The following is a 12,082-nucleotide window of genomic DNA, read 5'->3' on the forward strand; positions in this document are numbered from 1 at the left end:
TAAAAGTTCTCTTATACCTTGCTCACCTTTCCCCTTTTGTTTTTATCTATTTAGTTGGGTTCCCAGTTCCACTAGGGACAACCCAATGTGCATTTTTGTTGGGGCGGCATTGGAGGCCTACGCCAACACTGTCAAGCCGCCTCCCTGCCTGGCCGGCTCAGCTTTCTGTCGCCACAAGAGCCTTCTCCCTGCCGATTCAGTGATTCAGTATTTTACCGGGAGCTCGATGCCTGGAGCAGATGGAGCCACACATTCACTCTTTGGCCTCTCTGGGGCAAGATCGGAGCTCATTCCGAACCCTGCTCACATGCTGGCTTCTCTGATGCAATCACATCTAAGGGGTGAGCGAGGGGAGGCAAGGAGTCTGATGGTGCGAGCCACCTTTCGTGACGTCACCTGCAGTTGTTGTGAGCCAGGGCTGCTCGAGGTCGCGCTTAAAAACTTGTGATGTGCCCACGGGGAAAAAAGGCCTGGGTGAAGGAGAATGCACAAACATTGCCCCCTTCCAGAACCACGTGATCGGAGGGGAAGCGCTGTGAAGCTGCATTTTTATTACTACAATCTGTGGCAAGATGTGGTGGTTGTGGGCGAGGAAGGCATGGACCCAGCAGGCTGCAGACCAACACCCTGTACCATGACCCTCCCCAACACAGAAAACAAAGCTGCCGCCGCCGCCATCCTAGGGCCAGTGAGAGCGCGCCGCGGGCGCCAAAGGGGCGCTGCTTTTGTGTACATTGGCATTTTTTAGTCCGTGGAGCAAACCTCACCAGACCAGGCCACAAGGCAAATGCATTTTACCTCTTGGCCGTGTCTCTGACAGCGTGCACATTTTTATATTCTACACGCAAACACATTTTGACTGCCAGTATTGAATGGAATTGTTCATACCTGGGGGTAAGACCAGGAGCCCCCCAGGGACTGGCTGCTAGTGTTCATTGCCAGGCTGGGGCCCCGGCGCGAGGAGAGCTGCAGCAGAGGGGCCCCGGCGGCGCCGGCTTCCACCTTTAAACCATGCCCCGCCCCCGCCCTTCCGCAGCCTATAGGAGTGGGAGTCACAGGCGGTGTGTCCTGGCAGGCTGTCTCTACAGCATTCATTGGGTATAACTTACTCCCGAGTCACGAAGACTTCCTGAGTGACTAGAGCTTTAAGTGGCCGGGTCTGAGCACCGGTTAGTTCTAAAAGGGGGCCTCGAAACGGGTCTCTAGCGGGCTCTGTTTCCCGGCTGCGGTGACAGCAGGCACATGGGTGTGCGCTGCTCACACTGCTCTTCTCACTGGTGCAGAGGTTACGGCATGACGTCATACCAGGTGAGCCTTGTAGGGGAAGGGAAATCCTTTAAAGAGTCATTTTCTCTCTGGATTTCCCTTCTCCTTTTGAAACTCAGGAGCAGGAAAATTGTCATGGTGTCACCAGGGCTTTAAGTGGAAGCTTTTTCAATATTCTATACAAGCCATAGTTGCTGCTTATTTATCGTATACAACTGACAACCATTGACAAAGCCAATAGTCCTGGTTTGTTGTAGTTATGTTGTTACTTGTTGTATCATATATCTGGATGCAATGACAGAAACAGCAAAATACAAGACGGGCGGCACACTATGCTAAACACAGATTTTTACCCTATGTGTTTCAAGCCACGCCCCTCTGAGAGACCCTCCAGATTTTTCATCCCACTTAAAGCCCTGTGAGTGAATAAGATGTGCTGCATCTCGGGCCGGTTCATTGGGATAATGTGTGTTAAATTCCACAGGTTTGTTCTGTTTATTTTGAAAAATAATGGCAAGGCCTACTGACTGACTTATTTATTGTGAAAGGCACACGTTAATGACAACAAGTTTTAAGGGTAAACTGTTATTACACTGTAATAAAGTTAGAAGGCCAGTAATTTAATTTAATTTAATTGCGGGTTTATATAGCGCTAGAATCGACTCCCGGAGGAGTATCTCCGCGCTTCGACTGCTGGGGAACCCGTCCTGGCTCACCCTGAGAGATGGTCCCTTATGGGTATCTCTAAGGTGCGACCAAGCATCCCCGGCGGTCTGGGGGGGCCGTTGTGAAGATGAGGCAAGCTAATGCCCAGAGTTGCCGAGTGTGGTCCCTGACTGGAGTAGGCACCGAGGCGAGAATTATCGAGCCCGCTGACCCTGGTCCACGACCCTGCCGCGTCGGGAATCGAACCGGGCCGTCCTCTGCTTACGGGTCTGCCGCCTCTAACCAGTGAGCCACACCACTTCACATGATTTTGTCACATGACATGTATTTTGTCACATGACATTTCACAGATTACCTTTTATAGGCAAACATTTTGGTGTTGATTACTCCCTTTGAAAAACCCTAGTGGTAGGTGATTTGCACTGTAATCATTCTTATTATAATCCATATGGAATACCAGACAGGATTGGTTGTCTACTAAGATCTTGAAATAAAAAAAATTATTAACAAGAAAAACATACATATGTTTATATAAATTAAATATATTTGTGTATACATACATAGAGGGGCTTTGGGTCGGCTCTCTTCTGCCATTGGTATATACGAGTGTCATTAACCCGCTGCTTCATCATCAAAGCATACCGCATGAGGAAATTCGTTGACCCACTTCAGCCATTGCCTTTCTTGCTCTGTGAGTGACTGCATTTGCCTGATCACATGTGCATATGTGCCTGAAACTGAGTGTGCTTCACTGCCTGAGCTTGTGGGTTTTAGGTTTCCATTTTCTCTTTCTACAGACCCCTTTCATTTGGAATTTTCATTTTTAAAGCATACTACAGCTCCCCAGACACTGCCAACGGGTCTCTTCCTAGTTGATGATTTTATCTGCAATGGTTTATCCCGTAACGCCACTGCCTGTAAACCAGGCCTCCGGCATGGAATGGTATTGTCCATAGCGTTTCACTGTTTGACCATTTCAACATGGCCACCACATTGGTTCTAAATGTGGCGACTATGCTGGAACTTTAAAACAATGATACACTATGTACAATATCATTACACAATGGCCACCCGCTACTATGTTTAATTTTTCTGTAATTGCAAGCATATCGCAGTCCTGTTTAGGCAGCATGTTTTTTTCCATCTTGTATGCTATTAATTTGTTTGTATGTGTTCTTAAGTTTGTGTGTGTGTTTTTTTATGATAGTTTAAGTCGTTTAATTCAAGAATAATCAGAGGGTGGATGAAGGGATGTATGTGAGCAGTGCACGTGTAATGTCCTATTGAGGAAACCCAAGAATGACTGAAGAGGCACTTTCAATTATAAGCCAGATCTGTTGGCATTGCCAATGCTCGTTCATTACAATTATATAGCGCCTTGTGCTGCACAGTTGCCGGATTCAGTGGCATAAGTGGGACATTTATCAGACATTTTTCCATATAAATGCTTTTTGAATAGAAATACAAGATTAGAAGCTGCCCTAAACGTTACAATACCTGTACATTTCTCCGCAGGCTGGTGCCTCAGAAAGGCCGCGACGGGTGGAGAAAGTCAGTCAAATGCCAAGCGGTGCCTGGTGAGCAGCTGACCCTGCCCCAGAACTCCTGATCACTCATTCCACTCCTGAAAACGTATATTTTTTCGAGTTTATTGCACTGTTAATTCTTCATCAGTGCAAGCACGGGTTCCTCCTTTGCTAGCTCATTGTACCACGATGTGACATTGCATGCTAGTCACATCAATAGAGTCCAGGGAAATCAAATGCACGTTTTACTTTATTTAAGGCAGGCGGCATGTTTTTTCGAAATGAATCTTTATGTAACTGGCTCCTTGCCCTACTTTCCAAAAGCTGAAAGAAGCCTGCCACTGACCTAGGAGGCTACTTATAGAACCCCTTTTAACAAGGACCCTTTTCATCATGTCTCATGCTGTGTTCTCTGCCTGTCACATGCCCTGCTATACTCTCTTGGAAGGATGCACAAGGAGGACTGCACCGGGCTCTGCTTTCCATCTGTAATCTTGGAAAGCTTTTAAGTATTTGCTTTTCTCAAGCGAAACAAAGCCTACTGTCGAATCAGCAAAAAAACAGACGGCATGCACTTGATGAATTTCTTTTTTCTTCCCCCACTGAACAAATATTTGTTCCCATTACCTTTCCCTTCCATTTACTCTGGTCAGGAGTGAATCTCTTACTGGGTGTGTGTGGGGATTTTGAATAAAGGTGTAAGTTAGCAAGTGTGCACCAACTCCCTAGGCATTCCTGCCCCCTACATATGTATAGAGTAGTCATCATTAATGCAGATAGTGCACGATATTAGAAAAGATAGAGAGGTTGTTTGCTAGAAGGTCTACCTCTAAGTGTATTGCCCAGATATTATGAGTGAACATTAGTGATTTAAATATTGTGTTGGGGTATTGTAGATACAGAGTCTTGTATACATATATGTATGTTCCTTTCTTGTCCTTGTATATACATTGTTGTATGTTTGTTTTTTCACCAACTTATTTTTGAAGAAATATGTGGGTCAGAGACTGGTCCAATGGCATGTAGATGTGTTAAATTAAATTGAGTATTCGTCTATGTAAAATTATACAGTAACGTCAGGGAATTAATTGTGCCCTTACTGAAAATAAATTGGATATTCATCCCTCCGTACTCCCTTGTTATTAATCAATTTGATGTCCTATGCCCAGGTATAGGAGGGTGATTTGGGCATACCCCTGTTCTTTTTGTTCAACCCCTCTCACAACAGGACATTAAATACACTTAAACATCAGTGTATGTATGCCATATCTATAGCACAAACCTAGCTAAAGGCAAGGTACCGGTGTGCATGGTCCAAGACAAGCATAAGCTCCGCAGGAGCGGAACCCGGCTTGAGGACGGTTAATGCATTGTGATGTAGTGTTCTTTAACCCCTCCCACGCTGGTGACAGAACCGCTCCGTCACGCCCCTCGGGTGGGCTGTGCTGATGACGGAACGGTTTCGTCACGGCCCGCTCGCCGCACCTGCGGGGCACTGATTTCACACCTGCGCGGCGCGTTCTATTGAGCAGGCGGGGCCATGACGGAACCGCTCCGTCACTAGCACAGCTCACCCGAGGGGCGTGACGGAGTGGTTCCGTCACCAGCGTCGGAGCGCCGCGCGGCTCCCCCCGCCCCTTAGCGCTGCAGCAGAATTGCCGCCGCAGCGAAAGGGTTAAAGGCTTGAGTCCTCAACTCTTCCCTTAATTGTAGGAGCATGGAGGCGCTCCTGGTGAATATGGTCTGTCCTTTCAGATCCTGGATTGATGGAACAAGCCTGCTGTCTTGTTTTTCCCTTTTTCACACTTCGGCCTACTTTTTATTTTTAACTATAGGGATTAGAGGTTTGTTTAGCATGCAGTTTATTAAGTCAACATGGGGGTGAGTCGAACGTGTTGCATAGCGGCGTAGTCATAATGGCAGGTTTAATATCGAGGATGGAGTGGGGGTGGTTACTGCGCGCAGTGAACTTTTGGCATGGTTAGAAACACTATAGAGGGTATATGGTGGATTTACTTTTGATGTTTAGGGCAGAACATGGATTTGATTAACACGGAATGTGCAGTTATTATAAAATATGATATTGTCGTATTATTGTTGACTAACATAGGCTTTATATAATTTTTAAATTTGAACAGTTTCCCCCGAAGAAGGCTAAAAATGAGGGCCCGAAATGCATTGGGAATAAAACATCTTCTGTAACACATGAATTTAATGTCCCGTACGTGAAGTGGTAAGAGGTTTGGATGGGCACAACCGCCTCATGTGAAGCAATGGGTATTTCTGGACAGTCTTATCAGAACAAAAACAGCAAGTGAAACTAGATGAATTGTTAACATTAAAGAATAAAAACGCTTTCAAACCTACGTAAAGACTTGTGAATCACTTCACCCAAAGCTGTGCGATTGGTTAAACAGTACAGAGGTGCTGTACTTGTCGTTTCTATTTACATACGTGCCATGAGGGCAGGCACTGTCCCAGTCGGCACGCAAACTGAATAAACATGAAAAATTAGATAAAGTTGAAAAAATGGAAGAAATTAGTAAAACAAGGTGAGCATATGCCATCCCCATATGGATTACTTTTGGAAAGTTGGCATTTTCTTGTCCTAACCATTTGGTGCCTGCTGGCTGTGTCCTAGGTCACATGAGTGTGAATGGCTCTTCTGTTGGACCTTGTGTATTCCTCTCAGACAGGGACATAAAAAGACACTAGATGCTGGTAGGATAAGCCATCCTGGCAGGATAGCTGGGGTGGAGCCGTGCCCTCCCTACTTGCACTTCAAAGGGCTTGCCTCCGGCGCACACACAAAGGAAACAGACACTAGTCTTTTGTCACCCCAGACTTTTTAGGCCCTTTGCAGTAAGTCCTGGTACTTTTTTCTCTGCAGCAGCAAATCCTGTTCAGTAGGACTTCTCAGCAATGGTATCTGGCCTTTTACAGCCCTCATTGGCTGCAGCCTACCCCTGCTGGAGGTTTTAGACTTCCAAAAAGTTGTCTTCGTCTGAATGTAAATATTTCCACTGGGCTCAACTGCGAATGGCTCACCATTTACGACGAAGACCTCCTTGACATGGACATCTTTATTTCTCTACCCCTAGAGCTATTTCTGCCTTCGGCGACAGCTTTACTTAGACTTTGTCTAGTGGCTCCCTTATGACGATGACTCCTCCACAAACACAGCCTGATGCTTTGCCTGCCCTCTCCTAGACTTATCTTAAAAAAATAAGACGAGCTAAGAATGGGCCCAATCCAGCACCTGTATCCAACCCAAGTGCCACTGAGGTCAACATTAACTTTTGACTTTGCCCCGGCCCTGCACAACCAGATACCCACAGTTGGTGCTTTGATGTCTTAGGCGCTCTTTTCCGTTAAAACTTTAAGAACTCATAACTATGGTTCCACTGACTGGATTTAGTTTGTTTGGTGTCATTTTATTTGTAAAGTCTACCCTATTTTGCTAGATTTGTTTGGGATATTTCTTGTGTTGTGTTTTCACTTTAATACTGTTTATGTGCTGCATAAATACTTTACACATTGCCTCTAATTTAAGGCTGGCTGCCTTAAGCTATCAAGCTACCAGATGGTTAAGCACAAGTTAATGACTCTTGCGGAGTTTCCAGCCCCATCAACCAATAACCCAATTTCTTACTATTAGTAAGACGCAGGTGTACAGAGTACCTACCAGTGTTCATCTGTGGATGTTAGATAACCTGTTTGTCAACGAGGATAGTACAGAACACCCCACTGCAGGCAGGTCACACCCTCCACGCACCTACCTATAATAATCAGACCACCATAGATTATATATTCTATTAGGCGAGAGGCTACAAACACATATGCTAAACTTCGAAGTGCTCCCACGAAGTGAAAGTGATCATGCCGCATTCATTTTGCATTTAATCATCACAGCGGACATCCGCTACACCTCCAACTGCATTGGAGCATTCCAGGGGAGGAACAGCACAGGCTCCTTAGAAGGATTAAATGGGCAAAGTCAATCAACACATTTTCAGCATGGAAAACAACATGGATCGGATGGCAGACCGGTCCTCATAATTGGGGTCATATAGGGGAATGGGATAAACTCTCATTCGAACTTGCCACACTGCTGCGGGGGAACACCACATACAGCACCCCCTTAATCCCAACACATGGTCAAGTTCCAGCGATAAAACAAGGCACGAAACATCTAAAGGCCAAGCGAAGGGCCTATCAAAAAACTAGGTCAGAGACCACTAAAAAGGAACTTGAACTAGCAGTAAAAAAACACTCACAACAGGCATGGAAGGCAAAACGTGAACTCACAGAGGCAAAATGGGTGAAAATCTTTGACCTGTTGGCGCAGCGCAAATCACAAAAATGTTGGCAATACTTAAACAACTATTTCACGGGACCTCCAACAGAGCTAACCCCCTTGAAGCAGATACCTGGGTAGCCCATGTCAACAGACTGTACACTGATGACCCGAATGGCATCCCGCAGAATAATGCTACAACATCCGAGGAGGAACTCAGACATATTCCAGCAGAGCCGATAGTCCCCCCAGCTGGCTTAATTCTTGCAGGCAAAGGCGAACTCCGCTTAATTCTAAGAAAGATACAACAGAATCGAGCCACTGGCCCTAACGGTCTACCAGGCTCCCTCTTCAGGGAGGACACAGATTTCTGGTCCGATAACTTGGCGCAGCTATATGCAGAATGTAGGCTCCTGGGGGATGTCCCAGACTCTTGGAGGGGTTCACTGTTGCAACCAATATATAAAAAGCGGTCCAAATACTGACTCTAGGAACTATCGAATGATTGCCCTGCTTGACATCGAGGGCAAGTTCTCTTTTATTTTATTATTCCTACTACTCGGAAGTGCTGCTGCCACCGCGCTAGCGCTAGCAATTGTTAGAGTGCTTTTTTTAAAAATACCCTGATGTCTTTGTCTGTCTGTATAGTGACACGTATTTTAATCTCTTAAAATAGCGTATTTTGCACATGATATCTTTTCACTTTGAGGATGCCAGCGAGTTAGGCTGCTCCTCCGTATTTTAAACTGTATTTTGTATCTTGTCATCCCCTTGCCTCATTGGACACATCTACGAGGACGACAGCGAGTCAGGCTGCTCCTCTGATGCACTAGCTCCTTTGTCGCCCAATCCCGAGCTTCGTTCCACCACGGCTGTGTGCCGATTGAGTGGAGAGCTCATAGGGAGGTAGGCGGACCAATCAGGGACATACCAGCAAGCCGGAGGGCGGAGACAGGAGCCCGCGCCTCCCGCTACCCCCTTATTTATTACTATGTGCTGGCGAGGGCGCAGCGGTCGGGCGCAGCGGGCGCGACGATGGCGCGCCGAAGGTGCGCCTAAGGTAAGCCCGTCCGCGCCTGGACCGAGCCCAGGGCCGGTCAGACTGCTCCTTTAGTCCCAACCTGCCTGAGCCCACTCACTTACAGTCGGGATGTTTTGCTCTCTCTTAACCAAGGCTCACATGTAGGTCAGCAAAGGTTTCCTCCATACCCCGATAGAGGGTGGGAATGCAACGAGTGCAACTTCCAGCTCCCTCCCCTTCCATCACACTCGATGCCCAAAATCCAACGCGACTCTCTTATTAAGGCAGCTCTCATTAATGCCCGTTCCATGGTAAAACACGCCGAAAACATTTACGAGCTCATCAGCGATAATAATTTAGATCTTTTATTTATCACTGAAACGTGGCTTAACGACTCTTGTGCCCCGGTGGTGGAATTGGCTGTCCCACGTGGCTACCGCTTGGCCAGGGCCGACCGCTGCTTGGGAAGAGGGGGAGGCACGGCTGTTGTATTCAGAGAAGCATGGGGATTTTCCTGTGATATATCTTTGAGCATTTCAGAGGGAGAAGCATTTGACTTCTCCTTCATTCTCTCCCCTCATTGTACCATAGGAGGCACACTGATCTATAGACCGCCGGGGCCGATTGGTTCCTTTTTAAGCTCTTTAGGAGAGGCACTAGCGGAACGCGTTTTAAGCTTTCCGAAATTTCTCCTTCTTGGTGATTTTAATATTCACTGGGATGCACCTGGCTCTTCAGATGTGTTGGCTCTCCAAGACCTCCTAAGCATAACACACTTAACACAGTGGGTTGCTAAACCTACACACTCCTGTGGACACATGTTGGACTTGATATGTTCCAATTTTACACTGGCCCTTAAAGATCCCTTGCCGGTTATTTGGTCCGACCATGCGGTCATTCACTTTTCTTGGGTAGTGACATCACCATCTCGCCACTCTTCCCCTCCGGTTGGCCCCCAAGTACGGAAAATTAATATTCCTGGATTGGTTGAAACCCTTACGCACTCCCAGATGGCTCTCGCTAGTGATTTAGAGAGCCAAGTTGACCACTTCAATGCCTGGATCTGCCGAGGTGTAGAGGCCACCTCTAAACCGGACTCGCAAAACCACCGACGCGGTCTGCCATCTCAACCCTGGTATACGCCAGCGCTTGGAGAACTAAAAAGAGCATGTAAAAAATCCGAGCGGCATTGGAGAGCTGCTTACTCTCCTCAAGCCAAAGCCGACCTCCGTCTAGTTCAAAGAGAATACTATGCTGCAATTAAGACTGCAAAAGGCGCTTACTTTGCAACTAGAATTTTAAAGGCAGAGAATAATGATAAGGAGATCTTCTCTATAGTCCAAAGCTTTCTGTCACCTCCTAGCAGAAAAAAAAAAGATTCCGATTTCCGCTGACTGGTGTGAGGAGATCTCAACCGTTTTCATTAATAAAATTAAGTTAATTGAAGAGGGATTTGCCTTAAGTGCAGCGGCCACTTTTCCGCTAGCAGAGGAGCCAGGTACTCTCTCGAGCAATTGTCTGGCCAAATTTACTATGGCTGACCAAACAGACATTCTTGCTCTGCTGAAAGCCCTCAAATCAGGTTCCCCCGCGGACCCTTGTCCGGCAAGAGTTTTAGCTGGAGTAGCGGACTGTGTAGTGGCAGAGGTTACAGCCTTGGTAAACTGGTCAATGCAATCGGCAACGGTACCCAGACAGTGGAAGCAAGCAAAACTTCTGCCCCTCTTAAAAAAGCCTTCAGCAGACCCTCTTGTCGCAGCAAACTACCGCCCCATTTCTTTGCTTCCAGCATTGGCGAAAGTCTGTGAAAAGGTGATCTTCCGTCAGCTTAACGCCTTTGTTGAAGAATCTGGGGCGCTTCACCCTGCCCAGTCGGGCTTTAGGTCTTCCTTTAGCACAGAGACAGCCTTGGTTGAGGTGGTGGAAGCCATCAGGGAGTGTACGGACGGGGGCGGCAGAGCGGTACTAATTTTATTGGACCTCTCTGCCGCCTTTGATACGGTCCCCCATCAACTCCTTTTGGCTCGCCTCACAGATATCGGCCTCACGGGGGCCGTTTGGTCCTGGCTGGAGTCCTTTTTGGACTCACGGTATCAGCAAGTTTGGATGCCCCCTCATTCTTCCTCGGCCAGGTTAGTTCAGACGGGGGTCCCACAGGGCACAACATTGAGCCCACTTCTTTTTAACATCTATATGACCCCTCTGATCTACCTGGCTGAGAAGCTGGGTGCAAAAATTATGGCCTACGCCGATGACACCCAGCTCCTGTTCACTTGGGGTAAAACACAATCTGAAACGGCCACAGCACAAAGGTGTCTGGCGGCCGTATTCACTTGGTTGGCACAGGCTAGGCTTAAATGCAACGAGGGAAAATCGGAAATTATACTATATGGTCACTTTCCAAACCAATTTATTGAATTGGTTTGGCCTCCCGATTTCCCCCGTCCTCTCACCGAGGGGGGCCCTGCCAAGAATCTGGGCATTTGGTTTAATGATGATCTGCGATTTGCAGAGCAGATTAAAAGACTGACGGGCGCCTGCTTTGGGACCCTTAAATCCCTAGGCAGATTTTTCCCTCTCCTGCCCCAGCCGGCCAAAGAAACAGTTGCCAGAGCCCTGATACTGTCCCGACTGGACTATGCCAATGCTCTCTACCTGGGCTCCCCCTCTTTTCTGTTAAACAAGCTGCAGCTTATCCAGAATGCGGCGGCAAGACTTCTGCTGGGCATCCCTAGACACATCAGTATAAGACCACAACTGGCCACTTTTACAAGTAAGAAATACAGGAAGCAGGTGCAGTTCTGTAGTTTATTTGTAGAGATAAAACCCAGAGATGCCACAGGTAGAAAAGCTAAGCTCTAACTGCCCTTGCATTCCTAAGTACACAAAGTGGAGTCACCAACATTCCACAAGAATTAAAGGAACAGTGATATACAGAAGCATGAGAGAATGTAACACATCTTTCCTCTTAAAATAAAAAAACAAATAAAAAAAAACTATATACATTGCAATGAAAATAAGTAATATACCTATGTACAGAATCACATCAAATAATCCTTAAGCTTGACAGGTTTCACAATAATGCGTCCAGATAATCTTCTGGACTTAGGAACATCTTCTTTTGGAAGTTCAGGTGACGTGGATTGAACATGAGGAGACTGAACAGAACTAGAGGCAGAAATGGAACCAGACTCCTTTTTCAACCAAAGATCACGTTCTAGATCATTGCACCTGGCAACATTGCATAAATTCCATTTCTGTCCGTCATCAAGTAATACAAAATTTCCCAATACTTTTAACACCTTT

General features: G+C 46.7%; 1 protein-coding gene across 8 annotated transcripts in view; it reads right to left on the minus strand.

The window, feature by feature from the left end:
• Nucleotides 1-12,082, minus strand: part of DCTN1 (dynactin subunit 1) — a 624,416-nt gene that overhangs the window by 480,690 nt on the left and 131,644 nt on the right. For 4 of the 8 annotated variants that reach the window (XM_086960175.1, XM_086960172.1, XM_086960173.1 and 1 more), the window contains exon 1: nucleotides 889-908. The exons of 3 other annotated variants lie outside the window; for them this stretch is intronic. The gene's annotated coding sequence lies outside the window, so the exon portion shown is untranslated. Of the gene's footprint in view, nucleotides 1-888; nucleotides 909-12,082 lie in introns of those variants that run through there. One more of the 8 variants, XM_086960177.1, reaches the window with a different exon arrangement.

This window comes from Lissotriton vulgaris, chromosome 3_1, assembly GCF_964263255.1.
Source record: "Lissotriton vulgaris chromosome 3_1, aLisVul1.2, whole genome shotgun sequence".
NCBI lineage: Eukaryota > Metazoa > Chordata > Amphibia > Caudata > Salamandridae > Lissotriton > Lissotriton vulgaris.